Source organism: Lissotriton helveticus, chromosome 1_1 (genome assembly GCF_964261635.1).
Source record: "Lissotriton helveticus chromosome 1_1, aLisHel1.1, whole genome shotgun sequence".
NCBI lineage: Eukaryota > Metazoa > Chordata > Amphibia > Caudata > Salamandridae > Lissotriton > Lissotriton helveticus.
Window position 1 is genome coordinate 1,579,312,452 of NC_136057.1, and position 21,366 is coordinate 1,579,333,817.

The following is a 21,366-nucleotide window of genomic DNA, read 5'->3' on the forward strand; positions in this document are numbered from 1 at the left end:
CCATTGATTATAATTTAAAACATTTCTAGGTTGAGCAGATTTATGCAAATAATGGTTAGCATAGTGATTGTAGCAGTACATCTGTTCATAATTTGATGAACCTTGTAAATAATCATGTTCTGTAAATTTTGCTGACATAACTAAGTCTGACATCATATCATTAATACTTTCAAAGTCCCAATCATCAGAGAATGTGCTTGGTTTTACAAAGTCACTTAATGAAACCTTAAATTGATGAGGATACTTCAAGAGCTCGACCGGGCCATATATTTCGTAATCTGTTTTGTCCCATGCTACCCCACTGGGTATCGGATTGGCTGTGAAGTTTACTGAAAAAAGTTCTCTTTTCTCGATGTGTGAAGACTTGTGTGGCTTTAGGACCAGGTTGATATTCTGGCTTGCTTTGTCCATTGTAATATATTTTCCCTCAATGAAGTGTCCCAAGCATAGCACCATGATGAGCCAAAGCAGGAGGAAAAGTACACCTAGCACCACCCAAAATTCAATCCATAGGGAAATCAGATAGGTTTCTTGTAGTTGATGAAAGAGTTCTTTAGTTTTGTCTTTAAAAGTTTTTGTTGTTGTTGGCTGTTCCTCATGTTCGCTCGGATCCTCAGAAAAGTCATCGAAATTGATGAAGTAGCCTGATGCAGTTCTGTCAATTGTTGGAATTGCTTCTGGATTTTTCTTTGTTTCATTAGCATAGTCTGTGGCTACATCGTTGTAGACAGGTGTTTCTTGACGAATTGTTGCAATTTGGGTTTTAAGAGGCATAAGTTCCATGGCTTTGTTGCATAGTCCTTGTTGATTCACTGTAGATTTATCAAATGTGATTAGTCTCTCAGTTTGAACCTCTTGATTTGTAGCAAACTTTGGTGTTCTGCTATTTCTTGGGAGTCCACTTGGCCTACTACTTATTATTGGACACATGATTGTGGTTTGACCAGGTCGATGGATACAACTCGGTTCTCCTTTTTACCAGCAAGGGGCGGTAGTACAACTGATCTTGTTCCGTTGACTGCTAAGACAGGTACTGCTTTTCTGTAAGAAGGCCCGAATTCCTTCTTCACCGAGATTTTCTCCCTGACCAGATCCCCAATCTTTGGAATCCTGACAGTCCTTGCTGGGACAGGTGGTTTCTCTTCAGTGGCTGTTGGCTGTTGTTTCAACTTTATGTTGCTCAGGTCTTTTCTTGTTTCATTTAAGTCCTGTAAAATAGCCAAACGATCTTTGATATCAAAGCATTTTCTTTCTACCACTGAAGTCTGACTATCGAGATCCTGGATATGCATTCTAGTCCCGAACAATAGTTCGTACGGACTGAAACCTTTTAGAGAATTTATTGGCAGATTGTTAAGACTACGTTGGACACTTATTAGATGTTTGACCCACCCAACCCCCGAACCTAATACCTTTGCCGTTATAGATTGCTTTATGTCTCGGTTTTTTCTTTCCACCATCCCATTTCCCTCAAGAAGGAAGTGATAAGATTACCTCAATGCAATGCCCATGCTGGTCATGGCCTCCTTATAAGCTCGAGAGCTAAAAGCAGGACCCTGGTCAGAGTGTAGCATGCCAATTGCGTTTATGCCGCTATAGACTCGCAAATCTTTTATAACAGTTCAGACGTCAGCCGAGAGCTGGGGTCTACATTTTAAGTGAAACTAGTCTCTTTATGTTAATTTGACGCATTATTCCTACTGGTTTTTGCATATAGATAGCATTGTCCTATCTAAGCGAAGGGCAGTGGCAATACACCGGCCGGTTCGCCACTGCGATCTCTGTTGCAGTCTGGGCTGTTTATTGCGAATTTGTGATGTTGTAGGCTCATTCCTGGCCACCAGTATATTGATTGTAATTCTTTCAGCGTTCTTGGTGCTTGGATTACAGCACATTTCTCTAAGAAATTGTCTGCCAGGCTTTTGCCTTCACTTTATAATTCATATCCTAAAAACAGGACAGTTAGATGGGCAATTCGTGACTTTTTAAAGTTGAATTTGTAACCCTCTGCTGCGAACCCAAGTATTATGGTGTTCACTCTTTTCAAGTGAGTATCCAAGTCATCATCTGTTAGATAGATGTCATCGACATAAGATAATGTCTCATCATTATACATTTGTAGTAACTCTGTTACTCTTGCTGAGAATAATCCTGGGCTGTTCTTGAACCCCTGTGGGAGTCGACAGAATTTTCTGCAAGCTCATTATTGAGAAAGCGGTCAAATACCTGCTTTCAGGTGCTATGTTTTGACAAAAGAATCCATTAGAGATGTCTAATGTTGTTTTGTATTTTTTGCGCAAGATGTTATTCATTAGTGCTGCACTATGTGTGTTTTGTACTGCAAACGTTTTGCAACATGAGTTTAGATGTCTGTAGTCCAAAACTAGACGATATGAATCGTCTGGCTTGGAGACAGGAAACAAAGGATTGTTCATTTGTGAGGTGCAAGTTTCAATCACCCCCTGGTATTCAAGTTGATCTAAGATCTCCCTATTCTGTTTTTTAGCTTCTTGCTTAATTGGGTACTGCCTCTGTGCAGTTGGTTGACATTTTAACTGGATTTTGTGAGGAGGAGAGTCCTCATCCCATCCAACATGGTTTTTATATAATGCAGGTGCATGGGCTACTGCCCACTTTCTTGCAAGTGTATATTTTTTATGAATTGGAATGTGATTTGAGAAGGCAGGCATAATCATTTCTTCGCCATGAGGGCACTCTCTGACAAACTCCGGTGGCCAGTCTTTTTCAGCTAAAAGGATGTCATAGCCTTTTGAGAGGTTATCCCAAAATAGACCCCTTACTTTCCTAGTCTTATCTCCTTCTATACGGAATGTTATTTCGTATATTTTATGAGGTTTGCTAACTCTGGTGTCTGCAGTTTCCACCTGAATGTATTCATTTGTGTCCACTGTCTCCAGATGATTCATCAGGATCTTGCGAGCTATGCTCACTTCTGCTGCGCTGTCTAGCATTGTCTCAGCCCACTCTCCGTTTTTCAGCTGTGTCCTCAGGATCCTCGGCATGTTTGATTATTTTAATACTGGCTACCTTCTTTTTTGGAAATTGTAATTTTTTACTTTGATGAGCAGGTTCCTTGTCTTTGGACTTGACGTGCTCTTCCCTGTGTTCTGACCGTCCTCTTCTTTCCGATTTCTGCGAGGAAGTCTGAAAAGATCGAGAGGGACGTGTATCAACATCTTGATATCTATCAGGTTTCTTCAAATGATCCCTATTTCTAAGGTTGTATCTTTTCTCAGAGGGCTCCCTCTGGGGAGACTTGTGTCCTTGGTCCGGAGATCTTTCTCTCCGCCGAGGAGACTTTCCTCTGGACTGGAATCTTTTTTCTTTGGGAGTGGATTGTTTATTTCCATCCCAGTTCTTTTTTGGAGTGTTTAAATTATTTTTAACAAATATTTTTTCAGGATTTCCAGTTAGTTGGGGTTTTACTGGTTTCCCACCCAAACTATCTCTTCCCAGTTCTTCATAGGATTTTTCTATGATTCTGGCCAGTTCAAATGGTTGTTCTGCTATATCTGTTTCTTTCAATTTCTGACGGATCGCCACAGATGCTGCTTCTCCTTTTATGTTAGATGATAATAAAGCTGAGACCTGCTTGAAGTCTTTCAGTAATTTTATACCCAGAGTTAAAGCAGGTTCTGGACCGTATTGATTTTGAATCTGTCTTAGCACATCCGGTATTACCGCCATGGACGGAACACCATGTGTTTTTGTGTAAATGGAAGCAAAGACTGTGCCCCAAGTGTCACAGTCCTCCACATGTGGTGCGATCCCCATTGGAAGGCAGATAGTCAGAATTCTGTGTTTCTCAGTAGGGGTAGTATCCGGAAATACTGTCTCTATTTGAGTGATTTTATGTGCTAACCAGAATGGAATTTGTTCCCGTTTTGCGGGTACTTTACCCAGACATGATTTTATGTTCTGTGGTGTAATTTTGTTTGTGTTCCCCTGATGAGGGGTCAGCTGTGGAATGTTAATAGCTGGTTGGACTGTTGAAGTCTGCATTACATATTGGACTAATTGTCTATGTATTTTAATCAGTTGTTTTAACTATGCTAAAAGTTCTGGTACTAACATTTTTTCGATGTCGGGATGTGGTGTGTAGCTGGCTAGAACCGGCCACGTTGCTCCTGGTCTACCTAGTGGAACGAGCCTGGTGATGTGATTATTATGTTTTAGGGCGCCTTTAAACCAGAGCAGGTGCTCTTTGTATTTTAATGGGATTTCCACCTCCTCGAAACGGGTGTACTCATCCGGTGGTTCCTCTATTTTGTAATAGTGGAACTCATGTGTGATAGCGTTTGCTGCTGGAAAGTTTATCCATGAATAGAATACCTCTGTCTGACGATATTCATGTGCCTCAATTACGAATATGACTGTACCACCTCTCGATGTTAGTCCACTTTCTATAAGTTTAATAGTTATAGTTTTTCTTATGTTGACCGGGATGAGTATTGCATCCGGGTCAGTCTGTAGGAGACTATTGTCATCCTCTAGGAGACGAGCTGCTATTCTAGCTGTCTCCCTCTCTTCTTCAGTTTCTGACATTTTTACTGACAGAAAGGTTTTTGTTGCAGATCAAGTTTCAAGGAAACAAAGATTGGGTGCACAATATTTTGGAACACTGTATCCTTCAACGTTGAATAAACCAAAAACTATACATAGAAATCTCTTCCTACTAAGTTCCGGCGGATTTTTAACCTTTTACCCACTCCAGACGTCTTTTGGAGTATTTACGGGAAAAAGGGTCTGTGTGAAAAAGCACGACTGAGTTACTCTAACGTCTTGCGTTAGATTTATCGCCTTACCAAACGCTGGGCGCCATGTAGTGTAGTTCCTATAGTCCCAATAGGCTCTGCGCATTGGAATAATATCTTCAGTAGTGTAGACGTAGGACTGAGGTTAACTAGGTCTCTACTGACTATATTAGACTTAAGTTTTTTTGCCAGCTAGCTCAGAGTTCACTAGAAACTTTCTCGAATAAGCGAGGAGGAGTTTAACCTCCCTGGATAGACAAGAAGGGATTTCGTTTCTTACAACCATAAAACATGACAACTTTGCTCTCCCTGATTAAGAGTATATCTCTAGAGTCGTGTGAAAACAAAAGACAGCTATTTCACTCAGTCAATAAGTGCGTACTCAGTTTCACCAGATTGCAGAGAAAAAGAGAGACGGGCGTTTTCAATAAAAGGTGTTATTTATTGAGCAGTGTCTTTCCTCATACAAGAGAAATGAATTGCTACAATTGCAATACTTATAGTTAAGTAAAGTGCATACAGTAAAAGCAGGATTATGAAATAATACTGTAAAAGCATTGATATGGTTTCTTAGCCATATGATACTTTAAAATGGATAAAATAGATACATACATATATACATTGACTAATCGTACTCAACTGGTGCTTCTAACTACGCCTACCACGGTGTACCTGACCTAAGCCTAATACGTGGGAAGGAGTAAGTAAGTAGCAGTTTTAGTTAAGTTTGTTTTGCCAAGAATCTGACTCAAGAATTCTCTGTAAGGGTTTAGTCAGTTCAGTACCTGGGTATTAGAAGGCAGGAGGGCTGGTATCTCTCTCTCAGGACTCGGTATCCCAGTCACCCGCAAGGGTAAGCTGGAAACGCCGGAGGCTGGATTTCTCAGCAAGAGAAAAGACAGCGTCTTTCTCAGCGCGTCAAAAGGGAGGGGCAGCGTCCGTGGGCTCTCGCATCAGCTGGGCTCTCGGGCAAGTAGTAGCTGCTCCAGATTCATCACCACCGTGTGTTTGCTTAAGGCAACGTTGGTATATTTATACCTGAAAGGTGCCGGGTTTGACGTAAGGCTGGACATAAGACGTCAATAAAGATGTCACTAAGAACTGGTCGTTCTTACAGTGCTATATAGGAGTTCTCGGATGAAATCAAAACAAAGCAGGGTGGATTTCCCAGGTTGCTGGAGGCTTGGATTTGTTTAAGAACTTGTGTGCTTTCTAGGGGGCTGTAGGAGTAGGCTTGCTTAATGTGACAGCATGCGCTATGACTGAATTATGAAAAGGGTTTCTATGCTGTTGTAGGGATATTATTGATTTATAACCAGACAAGGGCAAAGAATAGGAATATCGATTCAGGTACCTAGATAAACACACTACAACCTTCGATGCACAAAGATAATTATTCCCTGAAACGCAGGTACCCTTGCACTATGGGGCCTGTGTTGGCGCTAGGCAGCTATTTTTAGAACCAGCGTTAGGGAAAAAACAGGTGTGTGCCATATTGTAGTAAATAATGTGCATCCATGCGTTTTGAAAATGTCAGAGTGCAGCGCTGCCAAATTTTGCGTAGCTCCGCGCTCCAACATCTTCTAGTACATATACCACTTACAGTTCAGCTTAGTGAAAGATAGAGGCACTTGTGGAATCAAAACTAAGCAGCTTTCATGGAGAAGTGTGTCTCACTGATTAGAGCGGCAGACCCTGATGCAGAGGTCTGGCCCGGGACCAGTGTTCAATTCCCGACGCGGCAGGGTCATGAGCCCAAAATGTCCACAGACTCGATAATTCTCGCCTCGGTGCCTATTCGAATCATGGGGTCCCACGCTGCAACTCTGGGCAATAGTTGCTTAATCTCCACTACGGCGGCCCACCCGCTGCGGGATGCTTGGCTTTCACCCTGGGGATACCCAGTAGGGTTTATCTCACAGGGAAAAGCCAGGACGGGTTCCCAAGGCAAGCGCCTTGATGCCTTCGGGTGATACGTGCGCTATATAAGTCGTAATACATTTACATTCATGTTCTGCAAGCATGCATATGGCAACCCTGGCAACAGACTTCTGCGAAAAACATTAAGCCCTGTACTTATTGCTTGAAAAATTTAAGCGTTACTTACTTATAAATATCAAAGAGTGAAGTCCTTTGTTCCCCATTTCTGGTGTTAGGCACATGTATTGGAAATACTCTTTGGTTTAATTTATCATTTTATCATACACTTCCTGCTATTGTGGCACCATCAGATGTAAAAGAAGGCAAAGTGTGGTTGTTTCATGACTGTATGTAGTGTTTCTTTAGATTAAACACCAACGGAATAGTAGTACACAGAGCCACTTCCTGTTTTATGCTCAGGCTGTATTGTGTTTTATTTGAATCATTATTTAATAAACTTTTATAACACTCCTCAACTCTAGAAGGACAGACCCAATGTTTATATGGACCATCATATTTACAAGGTGTCCACAAGCGACTCACTTTATGCAGCCGCTGCAGTTAAGAGCGGTGGGGCTTGCTGGGGTGGGGGTAGGGGGCTGGGGCAGGGGGGTAGGGGGACGACCATGAGGGAAAATTAATAATTTATTAAATTTTCCCTTGTGGTCATCTCTCGAAATACCCCCCCCCCCCCCCAGCCGGCCCCACTGCCCTAACGCTCTTACCTGCAGCGGCCATGGCTGAGTTTATGTATATTTTGGTTGAGAAGGGTTGTAGCAGTGTGCTACAACAGCCACATATTTGTTTTAAAAATGTGGCTTATATCACAACTATGGTTGCTACCTCTACCATACTCATGTTTTAAGAGAATGTACTACTGAGTATCGACCCCTCAGAATTTTGTGATCGAAGAATATGAAAGACGGAATATCGAGGGACAACATTTTGAAAGGTAAGTTCATATAGGGAAGTATACTATTCCTAACTCCGCATCCACATACATTGAAGATATATATATATACAAACTAGGTACATACATGTGAAGTTAGTATAGAAAATCTAGACTCACTTACCTTTCTATATGTTTTTTTCTTCGATATTTTGGCCCCTATATTGTGTTGCATTGATATTCTGGGGTCCATATTCAGGGGGCACATTTTTTAAGATTCACAAAGGGGCCGGAAATATACTTAAATAGAACTTCATATAAAATTGTCTGTATTCATTTGTAACATAGCTTTTCTGTCTTTGTTTATTTTAACTATCAGCCAGGCATCATTAACACAGCTCTAAGACACATTCTAAGTTGTTTTCCTCTTATTTGTGCTGTTTTAAGTATATACCGATAAAAGGAAAAATACTAGCTTTAGCTGATTTTTCTATTTTTGAAAAGCCAGTCATGCAGGTGAAAAACCGGCAAATTCAAGCATGATAATATCACTCACCAACTATTGTTCATTGTTGTGCAATATTTCTAGCTAATATTTTCATAGATAATACTCTTTTTTTAGTGAAAAGTTCACATTGTATACAATGAATCACTATTACAATGATTTGGCAGTGATGAAGGAGAAAGGTCCATCTGTTTAACACATGTGACAGCAAAGGTAAGCATTCTGCAGGGCTGAGATTAGAGCGTTGCATGTTGGGAGGGCCAGCTCAGATTTGCAGCCTGCTGGTAGCACACACTGCAAGAACTGTATCTGGTCTCTGTATCATTCCACACAGGCACACAGGAAAGCACAAAAATGCAGTGTCATAGAAATATGGCTGTGGTACTTTTCGCATCAGCAGCTTCTGCTGGAAATATTGTAAATAGTCTATAGTCTGTATAAATTGTATTAATGAAGCAGATCTACTCTTTTAAATAAAACCTCCAAAACACTTGTTTGTATGTTGTCACAAATCAGGCTGAGGAACGGAGTCATTACTAGGTACCCCACCAAACCAAATCAAGCCTAAATCATGATTTGTAACGTTGCGTTTATACAATAGCAGCGATAACACGTATATATGCATTATATATACATTTCCCTAGTGTCCATGGAGCCTATTCACAAACTGCGTTTTGTAATGCATACAGCAGTATTAAAATAGTAGCCCCGCAAAAGGGGTCTGTGTATTTCTTTTTCTCACCTTCAGTACGTGCATTATCTAGAAAAATCTCTGAGTTAGTGGATGTTATACTGAGAGTAGAGTTTGAGGCACAAACAGGTTATTGCTGCCCTGTGCTCTGAACTCTACCGACTGCAGCCTTTTTTTTTTTTTCGAGTTAATAATCTATGCGCCGACACCGACAATGGTGCAGGTCATGTTCTAACTTTGAGACTTTTTGAGTTAATTTTATACACTGACAATGGTGCAGTCCATGTTCTAACTTTGAGACTTTTTGAGTTAATTTTATGCACCGACAATGGTGCAGTCTATGTTCTAACTTTGAGACTTTTTGAGTTAATTTTATGCACCGACAATGGTGCTCTCTGTGTTCTAACTTTGAGACTTTTTGAGTTAATTTTATGCACTGACAATGGTGTAGTCCATGTTTTAACTCTGAGACTTTTTGAGTTAATTTTATGCACCGACAATGGTGCAGTCCATGTTCTAACTCTGAGCCTTTTTGAGTTAATTTTATGCACCGACAATGGTGCAGTCCATGTTCTAACTCTGAGTCTTTTTGAGTTAATAATATATGCTCGGATGATGGTGCAGCCCATGCTCTTACTCTGAGACTTTTCGGGTAAATATATGTGCTGGCGATGGTGCAGCACAGAAAACACGATCATGATGTAACCCGAAATGTGCAAACACTGCCCTCTTCCTAGCTTTCAAAACCAGGCAGAGAGCTAAAACATTTTTATTTACTTAGATTAATATCTTCAGGTTTTACCAAAAGAAACTAATAGTTGACATCAAAACAATTGACAATAAGTAGGAAAGTAAGACATAGCCAACAAGTTTTGATCTATAAATGAATTATTTTGTTCTCTTGTGTTCCACTTTGCAGGATGCAGCCTTGCAGTTCATGCTGGACTAATGGAGAAGGACCAACTCTAATTTGCATTTGGGTGGTCTCTGTCTGGAGTGGTATATTGGACAAAAAAAAAGCGATTGATTGGCATTCAGTACCGCCTACTACCACTGGGGGAGAATAATTCAAGCAGTCCACTTGTCCCTATTTGTTTATCTCCGTTATGACACTGTCATCACTCTGTATTATTGTTTGTATCTAAGGAGCTACCTGTTGTACAATGTTTCCATTATGCAATGTACTTTGCAGAATATCGTTGCTCAGTTCCTTGTGTGACCTGCACATGGCATTGTACTCCCTGGAAATATCACTGTCTCTCTTTGCTTGCAAGAAGCATCAAGATTTATTTTTTCCTGTGCAACAACTAGTAGATGAAATGGAAACATTTTAAATAGACTTTTTCAATACAGCCGTGTCGGAATGCACACATTTACAATGTTATGATGATGGTCTCTCTGGTTCAGGCTCCCTATTAATTGTCATTCAAGATGAATAATTTGGATTAATTCCTCCAGGGTTACACTTTTACATGGGCTGCCATAATATGTCTTCCAGTTCATATTTATTGTTAGTTACTCCAATATGCCTTCCAGTTCATATTTATTGTTAGATGCCATAATATGTCTCACCTTTTGTTCGCTGTTGAAAGTTACTTTGCTGACTAATAGCAGTATATGGGAATTGTCATATATGCCCATATTTCATATCATGATCCCATCCTTCCTGCTGCTCCAATGTAGAAGGTGGCTACGTATTTTTTTTCTGTCTACAGTGCATACATTAACTCGAAAACTCTCTGAGTAAGCGCATGTGCAGCTCAGAAATTCTAAGAAGCCATTACTTCCCTGTGTTTCTGGGATCTGCTGTCTGCAATGCTGGCCCTAATTTGGAGACTTTTAGAGTGAAGGTGTGAGCTGAATAAGAAATGCACAAATCCCTCCTGCGTCATCACAAGGCCAAAAACAGGATAATATTTCGGGCCCTGTTTTGAAATTAGATTTTTGATCTGAGCAAACAGAGGGCCTTATTTCCGAGGTTTTGACGAAGGGCTGCACCAAGAAGAATCTAGCTCTTCTTCCCTGAGTCAAAAGAAAAGGGCAGGAATGTGCCATATATATGACATACAGTCCATTCTGTCCTTTTCCCCTGTGCTTGCACACAATGAGCTGCCATGCGCCAACGCAGGCACCCTTGCGCCATGGTGCAAGTGATTCTGCGTTTTAGAAGTGATTGTAGGGGTGAGGTGTTTTACTCTTTCTATAGAAAGAGAAAAACACGTGGAGAAATATGAATATTTCTCCTTATTTGCCTCCCTAACTCCATAGGTAGCACTAGAATCTGCTGCATTCCCAGGTTTACGATTCCTTGTAAACCTGGGAATGCTTCAGATTCCATGGGTGTAAACACCCATGGAACATACCTTTCACGCAGTGTTCTGTGTGAAAGGGGCACATCGTTACAAGTTTAGAGGAAGAGGTATGCAGTCCTATGGGTGGAAGGAGGGAGGCAGAGGCTAGGTTGGTAAAACACTCTTACCCTAAGGTGAAGACGGGGTGTCTCCCAATTTGGGAAAAGGGGCCCTCGCACACCCGGTTGGGTGTCATGGTTCATCATAAGGTGAACCAAGCACTCCATAACCTAGCCTTAAGGTACCTTTTTATGGGATGGACCAACACAATGTGGGTGGAAATAAGACTCAGTCGAATACAGGCAGAGGGTGTACGTTACAGTTATTAACGTCAGTTCAGCCGGAATCCATTGTGGTGAACCCACCCCTCACTCCGCTTACTCAGAAGAGACTTGGAGGTGTGCGGAGTGAGGGGTATGTTCATCGCAATGCATTCCAGCTGAACTGACGTTAACAACTGTAATTTACAACCTCTGCCTGTACTTGATGGATTCTTATTACCACCCACATCTGGTTGGTCCATCTCATAAAAAGGTGCCTCAATGCTAGGTTTCTGAGTGCTTCGTTCACCCCTGAGAGAATCACCGGATCAACCACTGTGTAGATAGTGTAGTTACATCCTTTGGTCCTGACGAATTGCCACGTGATCCCTGACACAGAAGGCGAGAAACATGTTGACCACTAACTTGTAGCCCCCTCTGACCATTATATCAGCGGGGACACCATTGCTGTTTTTACTTGGAACCAGTGGGCTTGCAGACTAAATTGATTTTGGAGCACCATTGCACCCCATTTTATCCCTCACCACACCATTCCTTCACGTACCCTATCCACATCTACAGCATGAGGCCCCACACCCGTACCACACCTAATGTATTGGGTAAAAGATCTCCAACAAAGAGCCCCTCATAGGGTGCCCGTCAGGCATTGCAGCATCGGCCTGAAGAGGAGAATGCCCTATGATGAAGCATGACACCCAACCGGGTGTGTGAGGGTCCCTTTTCCCAAATTGGCATACACCGCGTCTCCACCTTAGGGTAAGGGTGTTTTACCGACCTAGCATCTACCTCCCTCCTTCCACCCATAGGAACTGCATACCTCTTCTTCTAAACTGGATTCTCTGGGGCTCGTTTGCTGGACCTACAAGCGCCCAATATCCCTATTTTGTTGTAAGAGCACATAGTTACATGGCCATGAAAAGCCACTCAAAGTGGCTTTGCGTGGCCTTGTAAATATGCTGCACCACATTGTGCCACTAGAGCATGAAAAAGTGATGCTCTGGCAGCATCCAAAAGTACAACTAGGGGCCTCATAATTGAGGACCACACTTCGAGCAAAAGGGTACATTTTGCATGTGCGTAAATTCATAAAGGAAATTTGCAGGTGCACAAAAGGTGACACATACATGACGAAGCACCGGAAAGTGTACAGGCAACAGTATCCTACTATACATTGGAATAACTGCACAGAAGCTGAAGAAGTACGACCATGATTTTTTTTACAGAGTTTTATATAGCGCAAACTTGACTCGAAGGTATCAGAGCGCTTTACACGAGCACCAGTTGTGGTACATGAGGACAAATTCATTTTTGTTAGGCACGGGGAGATTAAGTGATTTGCCCAGAATCACAGGATGTTCAGCGTCGTTGCCAAGACTCAAACCCAGTTCTCCAGATTCGAGGTCGACCGCCCTAGCCCTCAGGCCAACTCCTGGTCATTTTCTGATCAAACTGAGACAAGATGTACATTGGAAAACCTACTCAATTGAAAGGCAGTAATTACCGTAATTTACCCAGTGATTAGCATCCTCTTGAAGCTCGGAATTCAATATCCGCAATTTTACAGGGGAAGCATTGTTTAATAGTGTTATTTTTGAAGAATTCCCATGTAAAAGTAAGTATATAATAGAGATCAAATACTTCCAAGGGTTTTAAAGCCACATTATCATCCACCTATTCCAAGGAAGAAATGAAAGGAGAGGTATTTAATTATTTGGAGGCTAGAGATAAACACAATTTGTTGGATGAGAGTCAAAGAGCTGCAGCATATTTTGCCGTTTGCCACCAAAGGTGGTAGATGATGGAGAAGCAGACATAGGGCAGTTTGTTAAAGCAAAGAAAAGACTGGAAACATTTTGGTGACATTACCAAAGGAATTTTGGAGCATGTATATTCTGTAGTACTCTTTTACATACTATTACAAACCTTGGTACTTTAGCCTCATCTAAAATGGGAATATTCAGGGAACGATCCTATACAATTAATACAAATAAAGGATTTTGACCTTGTAGCACTTTTGCTAATGGAGAGAGTTTGATGTTTCTGAGCCGATTCACAAAGGCACACAAGAGTATGTAAAAAGGTACTTTAGCGGTAATGCTTCTATGGCTCATCCCCATTAAGTCCAAGCTTAGAGTTGGTTTTGTACAGTCAGATCCTGATTCACAAAGAGTATCTGCACTTGGGCAGAGGCTCCGCCGTCAAGGCTCGATCTCCTCACTCGCAGGATCTCCGGAATGGGAAACTGTATTGTGTAGATCGTGTCACAAGTGTGGAAATCCCCCCCCACTGCGGAGCCTCCTCCCCGAGTGCGGACACTTTTTGTGAATCAGGGTCTGAGTGTTTTATACTAGAACGATGGAGTTTGACACTTTTGATTTGATTTTTGCACCTCTACTTAGGATGGTGTCTCCCTACTATTTTGGAATTATTGAGTAGGAAATGCTGAGGGACCAGACCACGGTTCAAACAAACAGCAAATAAATTAATGAAGATTTTGGTGGTTGATGTGTGGCCTGTCAAGGTCAAGAGTAAATATGATGGTAATGGCCAATGAACAGTTAATTCAATTGGTACAAGGTGTTGGCAGAGAAATGTTTAGAAGTAAAAAATAGAAACAGATACATGCAGAGTGATTGCAACTGCAATCTCTGAAACCATAAAGGTGGAAGAACAACAGGGTGAAAAATTAAAGAACAGTAAAGAGAATATCAATATTTTTGGTTAGAAGTGAGATAGTACTACAATATACATCTGTTTGGGGGTTACCTAGCAGTAAGTACGGATTGTCTTATTAGTGGCAGAAAACAACACTTTGCAAAAATGTGATGGTAAAGAATATAAGTAGAAATATTAAGAATGGTCAACACCTGTCCTTCACAATGTATATGAACTGAGTCTAACATAGAAGGATTAAGGAAAGATGAGCCAGTGGTTAGATAAATTGCCAGCATTCCTCCATCACCTTTTGTGTGTTTGATGTAACATCCTAAGTGGCCAAGAGAATGTCCAGACGTGGATTCCTTGCCCACTGTGCCACTGTCATCTTCTTGATCCGTTTTTTTCCAATTTACAAGAACTCCTCTGCTTGAACCCTATTTTCATTCCCTGATCAGACCATCGTTTGATCGTCTACACTGGTCTCCTAAGTCGGCTACCCCCACTGCTCAAATGATAGGAAAAACAGTTTGTGGCTGGCCTAAACTCAGCTTCGAAGAATGGACTTTCGTTTTGGAATGTACCAAACCCTCTACTAATACTGATCTGGTTTTAGCTAATGATCATTTTAATAACTGTATCGAAGGGACTTTAGACCAGGGTCTCCCTAAGAAGAATATCCAGATAAATACAGGGCCCAACAAAGCAGCATGGTACATGCCCAACCTTCGTGAGCTAAAGCAACTGTGCAAGAGAGCGGAGAGAATCTGGAGGAAAGATTTCTCCCTCCTTAAGAAAAAGCAATATAGGGATAACATCAGAACTTATAAAAGTGATCAAAAAGGCTCAGGCTCTCTACTTCAGTGAAAAAATCACCACTGCAGTTAATTCCCCTCAGGAGCCCTTTTGCATTGTAAAATAACCTCCTGAATGCAGCCATCCCCCGGACACCCATGAAGCTACAGACCACCGATGCAATGAACTTGCGGATTATTTCCACAACAAAATCTTAACCATCTGCTGCCTGTCCCCCAACTCCCCGCCCATCGTTCCTTCCGAGGAAACCAAGGTATGGAGCAGAGAACATTCTCTGGGAGTGTTCCCGCCATTGCATACAGAAGCTTTCCAAACCACTTTTGCACTGGTCAAGAGTGGATCACCCAGAGATCCGGCCCCTCTTAATATTTTGAGATCTGTAGCTGCTTCTGTAGGCCCCACCATTATGGAAATGATCAATGCCTCGCTTGCCTCTAGGGTGGTTCCTCCCCTGTGGAAAAAAGCTTTGGTAAAAGCCTTGCGGAAAAAACCCAGCTTAGACCCCGACTGCCTCTGCAGCTATCAACCTATCTCGCTCCTTCCAGGGGTGAGCAAAATCACAGAAAAGCATGTCAATCTAGTGCTCTCCAGATACCTGGAACGAGAGAACCTTCTTCACGAGTCCCAAACCGGGTTTCGTCTGGTACATGCAACCAAAACTGCCTTATTAGCAGATGTCAAGGATTCGAGAAGGATCCTCGATGCAGGAGATTCTCTGGCCGTGCTACTCTTAGGCCTTAGCGTGGCCTTTGATGCGGTTAATCCCCGCATCTTAGTCCAACGACTCCAGGACTTGGGTATTACTGAGTTGCCCTCGACAGGCTGCGATCCTTCCTGGAGGACAGATACTTCCAAGTTGCTGAGGGTGAGGCCATTTCTACCCCACGGCCTCTCCATTGTTGGATTCCTCAGGGATCATCCCTGAGCCCCACTCTTTTCAATATTTACATGGCTCCTCTTGCTGACATTGTTCTCCCTTTTGGGGTGCAAATTGCCACTTATGCTGATGACACTCAATTGGTTGTCGCTTTGAACCATACTAATAAAGCATCTACCCTCCTCGGGCCATGCCTCGAAGAAGTGATGAGCTGGATGAAACATTCCCATCTTAAACTAAATGGGGATTAGACTGAGTTGATGCTCCTTGGTAATCGTCTCTCTCTGAAATAATCTCCACCTGGCCTACAAGTATGGGCTCTATGCCTGCCCATAAACCAGAGATAAAGAGCCTTGGTGTCTGGCTTGATTCCGAGCTCGGTTTTAAAACCGAAGCCAGAAAGGTTGTTGCCTCCTGCTTTGGCATTCTAAGAATGATGCGCAAAGGGCTCCCCTTGTGCTCAGGTCAGAAAGCTTGTAGTCCAGGCGCTTATTTTATCACGCTTGGACTACGGAAATGCCTTGTACCTTAGTGCCCCTAGATTGGTGCTGGCCAAACTTCAAATGGTGCAGAACTGTGCGGCTAGGATTCTCATGGAAATCCGTAGCTGTCAAACAGCAAGGCCGGCCTTAAAGGCTCTCCATTGGCTCCCAGTCCTGAAAAGAGTCCTGTTCAAAGCCCTGTGCATTACTCACAGGTTGATAGGAGGGAAAGGACCGGCGATTATTTCATCCTTGGTCCAGCCCTACCTAGCCAATAGGCCCCTTTGCTCTAATGATCTTCATTTGGCCTATGTCCCCAGAATTAAGAGGGCTAGAAGCGGTGGCCGTTCATTTTCTTACAACGCCGCCAAACTGTGGAACTCACTCACTCTGCAGCTACTAAAGGAACCCTTCCGTAAGATGCTTAAAGCTTTTCCCCAAATGATCCCGCCTCAGCCTTAAATCGGTTATGCCCACAGTGCTGGGATGCCCTCGGGTAACCACGCGCTTTATAAATATTGTTTTAATTTCATTCACTGTAACCAAGCTGCACCTGACTGCCAAGCCCCAATCAAGGTGAAATTGATTTTGGGTTGCTTGTGTTCAGGTTCAGAGAGGACCAGCTTGCCCATTCGATGCTGCCCTGTTCCTATTGGAGCAGGGTCAAGGCTGATTTGCATATCATTGATCATGTTTGTAACACTTGATGTGTGCTCTTTGTTATACCTGTATTCCCAAAGATAAGGGACACCAAGCACTATAATATTTTTTATCTTCTAGAGACACCACACTGTTGAACCATACAAACAATGTTTTCATACATAATGAGCAATAGTTTAACCAGGCACAAGGTGTTGCAATGGGTTTCAAGTTCTCACCTTTGCTAATATTTACATGGGCATGCTTGAAAGATTTCATATATCGACAGTATGCCTGTCAGAACTAACTTAACATATATTATATTGGGGCAGGTCTAATGATGATGTTTTATTGTTCTGAACTGGTACCTTGGACAAACTACTGCTTTTTATATAGCACCTGATTAGAAACCACACATATTTCCTTCACACATCACTATAGCCAACCACAGATTGAATATTTGAATGTAGTTTTATGTGTAGAGGGTTTTAAAATTGCATTAAAGATATACAGAACTCACCGTGTGCAACTCAACTCTTCACACCAGAACTGCACACCCTGTTTCTCAGATTAAAGCTTTACCATTGGATGAAATAAAACGTCTTAGCCATAATTGCAGTGACAATTAAGTGTTCTATAAGTTATTTGGAGCACTGGAAGAGAGCTTTATGAATAAGGGTAATCCCAAGGAGGTCTTAACCATGGGCAAGCATTAAATAACTAATGCCAAACGTGATTATCTCCTATTAAATGAAAAATGTAAACAAGCAACTATAAAATGATTGCATTTTTCTGGTCATATAGTTATCTTAGTCAGCCAGTTTACAGATTACTTCACAAGCACGGGCCCTTACTCGAAGTGGACACCAACTTGACTCGTTTTTTATCTGAAAAGCCTCAGATAACTCACGGTAGGGGATCAAACATTACAGACTATGTCACAGTTTCATGAGCTCATATTCACAGCTCAGCGGTCAGACATGGTTTCCCAAGCGTACTAAGGGCTTTTATAAATGTGGATAATGTAATGTATGTCAATTTGCTCATGACAAAATTACTTGTTTTCAATACAATACGAACAAGACATATAGTGTATGTTGTATTATATGTGAGTGCCGCTAGATTTACTTAGGTAGCATTATAAGATCTTTCAAAGAGAGAGTACAGGAACATATTAGAGCTATCAGGAACGAGAACACCAACTATCCCCTAGCAGTTCATTACAACTCTGTACATTCTCAGTCTGAAACAATGAACCTGGGATTTCATGGGATTGCATCTTTACAAGCCAATCCTAGGCATGGTAACAGGACATTGGTCCTTAGAAGACTTGAAACTAAATAGATCATCAGAATTAGAGCTATGGATTTGGGGCTCAATATTGATTGGGCATTGCATGTCTTTCTAGCAGACTGAATTATGTATAACTTGTCGCAGATCCAGAATTATGTTATGTTGAGGCTCAATAATGTAAGGTGTTCACTATGTAATTTTTTGGCATACAGACTGTATCTTGTATGATTATGTTTTCCTTATCTCTCTGGAGTTTATATGTACAAACTGCTACGCAACCTTTGTTTGACAATTACCTATCTGATATCAAATGTGTGGCATAAGGTGGTATTATTGAATTTCAATCGCTTCTGGTAAAACTTTCCGAACCTCATCCTTACATGCCCATTTCCACCCACTGGGTGTTCTTAAACTATTATGTTATACACACAGGGCCCGATTAAAAAAAAGGTCTCCGCACCTGTGGCGGGGGCCCCGCAGTTGTGGCGGAGGCCCTGCACTAGCGGCAGGACCTCTGCAATGAGTAATTGCAGTACAGAGGTCCTGCCACGAGTGTGTGGCCCCCGCCATGAGTGTGTGGCCTCCACCACAAGTGCGGAGGCTCTTGTGAATCGGACCCACAGACTTCAATTTATGCAACAGTGACGCTTTTTCTGATGTTCAGACGTGACTCACATTATCTTATATGTTTCTTACTTTGGATTTTGACATATACAGATTGCAGAAGTGACTATTGGTGATAAAATATTGTCTCCAACTTTGGTATCTCAAATAATACCGCATGTTTCAACATGTATAGCAGGTTCACAGTAACAGCTATGTTCATGTCCTTCATTGATTTTTATGTCACTGGATTTCTCTGAGATCAGGATTCTTCCATGTGCTTTCCTGAAGTTTTTGCACTGATATTCCTCTTATGCCCATTTTCTGGGGCCTTTTTGTTCATTTGAGGTTTGCAAGTGTTCATGGTCACTAATGGGAGCTTCTATACATGCTTCAGTGGCATTTTCCAATATGGCGACCACATTTAAGCAGTGACAATGGCATGGGCCTTTTCTTGTTTTTTAGCCAAAACGTTTTTTAATGAACGTGGCTCTTCTATTTGAATATTTGATGTGCTATACTTATTCATAACCATGAGGTTTTATATATTGTGGCTTCTGACTACTCAATACATTTTGCACAACTGTATGCGCTGCGCCTCTTCACATGGCAACGCTATTTATTTAATTGTTTTACATTGGGTGTATCCTAAAACTTTGTATTTACCCACTTCTTAGAATTTGGGAGCTTATCAGGGGCTTTATTAACAAGAGATGTGAACACTTTATTTCATTACTGCGCGCTCAATACTATGGTAGGGCCACTGGTTCCTTGTCACCGGGATGTCAATTTTTCATTATACTTTGATTGATAGTAAGCGCTTTAAATTTTTGGGCATTATGATACTATATATGATTTTTTGCCCACAATTAGTTACTCTATTTATCGGTAATCTTTATGTTATGTTGGACATTGATTCACCCAAGCGACTCCTAACATTTTGGTGTGCCTCTACGGAAAATGATGTCCTGGATGTTTTTTGTTTCTTATTCCTACAATTGTCACTAATACAATTTACAGTGAGACTTTTTTTTTGGTTAAATCTGACACTCATGCTTAGACTACACGTTTCAGGTTATAGTTGCTTCCTATCATTTTCACTGGTCTTTGGTGCTTGAAATTCTTTTGGTTCTTCACATGATCTTTTTTGAGGTAGAAGTTCAAGCGGCACTAGACATTTCTTTTTTTTCACTTTCCAGACTTATGGTGAATAAGGGTGTAGGAAAGTAGTATCTGCTTCTTATGGTTACTCCCACTTTTTTGCTGATGTCACACTGGTTTTGGCCTAGTCTGACTGGTATCCTGCTATACAGGACCCCAGTCTATCTGCATTCTCCTGTAAATTGATATGCATGTACTTTAGGTACACTCCAGATTGGATTCTGGGGTACCCTTATCAGTCCCTAGTATATGGTACACAATGTACCCAGGGCATAGGTACCCCAGAGGCCTCCCATGGGCTGAAGCATGTATTGTGCCACCCCTGAGAGTTCATCCAAATTGACACAGCCAGCCTGCTAGAGCAGACTGTATAAGATGGTGCTTGCACCCCTTACTTAAGATATAGGTTCACTATATCTATCTAAATCACTATACTTAAATACCTATCAGTCACCCCTATGGCAGGGCTTAACAATCCTGAAGGCAGGGTGCCGGTGTTTTACGTGAGAGGGTGCCCCTGCATGAGCAGAGCCCCTCTGCAGCCTTTGGAGATCATTCTCTGGGGTTGTCTGTGATGCAGCCAGACATATATGTTTGGGTGCACTATAACCTCGCGGTAAATGCTAACTTTAAAACAGCTGCTTAGAAACATGTTGTGTTTGGTGTCACACACCTTGCAATCATACCTCCGCTCCAGTACCTGGTGTGGGACTTATGATTCCACCCTTCTGGAGAGACATATGTGGGTGACCGGTATGCCCGGTACCAGCTTTCTCGACCTGGGCAGCACAAAATGGATGCTGCCAGCCACAGACACAGGTCTGCCCTCCTTCTGCTGAGCCAAGCTTGTGCAGAGGAAGGCATGACAATAGGCATCCCCTGACAGGATTTAGTGTATTGGGGCTGGGTGGGTGCACTCTCTGAGTGCCAGAAAGTCTGCACTTGGGGCACATTTGGTGGCACTGTGCATAGTCCAGCTCAAACCAGTTCCGGGAGCCATTGGCTTCTGCTCTGGTGAGAAACTGGTCAAAGGACATGGGTGTAGCCACCCCTCTGTCCTGTCCCTCCCACAGGAGGGTTCACAGAATCTATCCAACCCCTTCCCATGGGTATAAAGTGGGTTACCTGATCACAGGACTTTAGATTTTACCTGGATAATATTCTGCTAAGAAACCAAGTACTTCGACTGCCTGCACGATGCTGGATGACTGAAGAATCTCCCTTGGAGTAAAGGAGTTACTCCCCTGCAAAAGTAGGCACCTAAACGCATCTATGCAGTTTGCTTCTCCCAAGCTCTTGAGGACTCCAAGGATTTCAGCAACACAGAAAGTGAGTTCCTGAAGGTTCCTGAGGTTGAACTGCCCTCTCAGCGATTCTGAGACCGGTATCTCTCGTGGGGACCGTGCAACCTGAACCCCTGTGTACCTC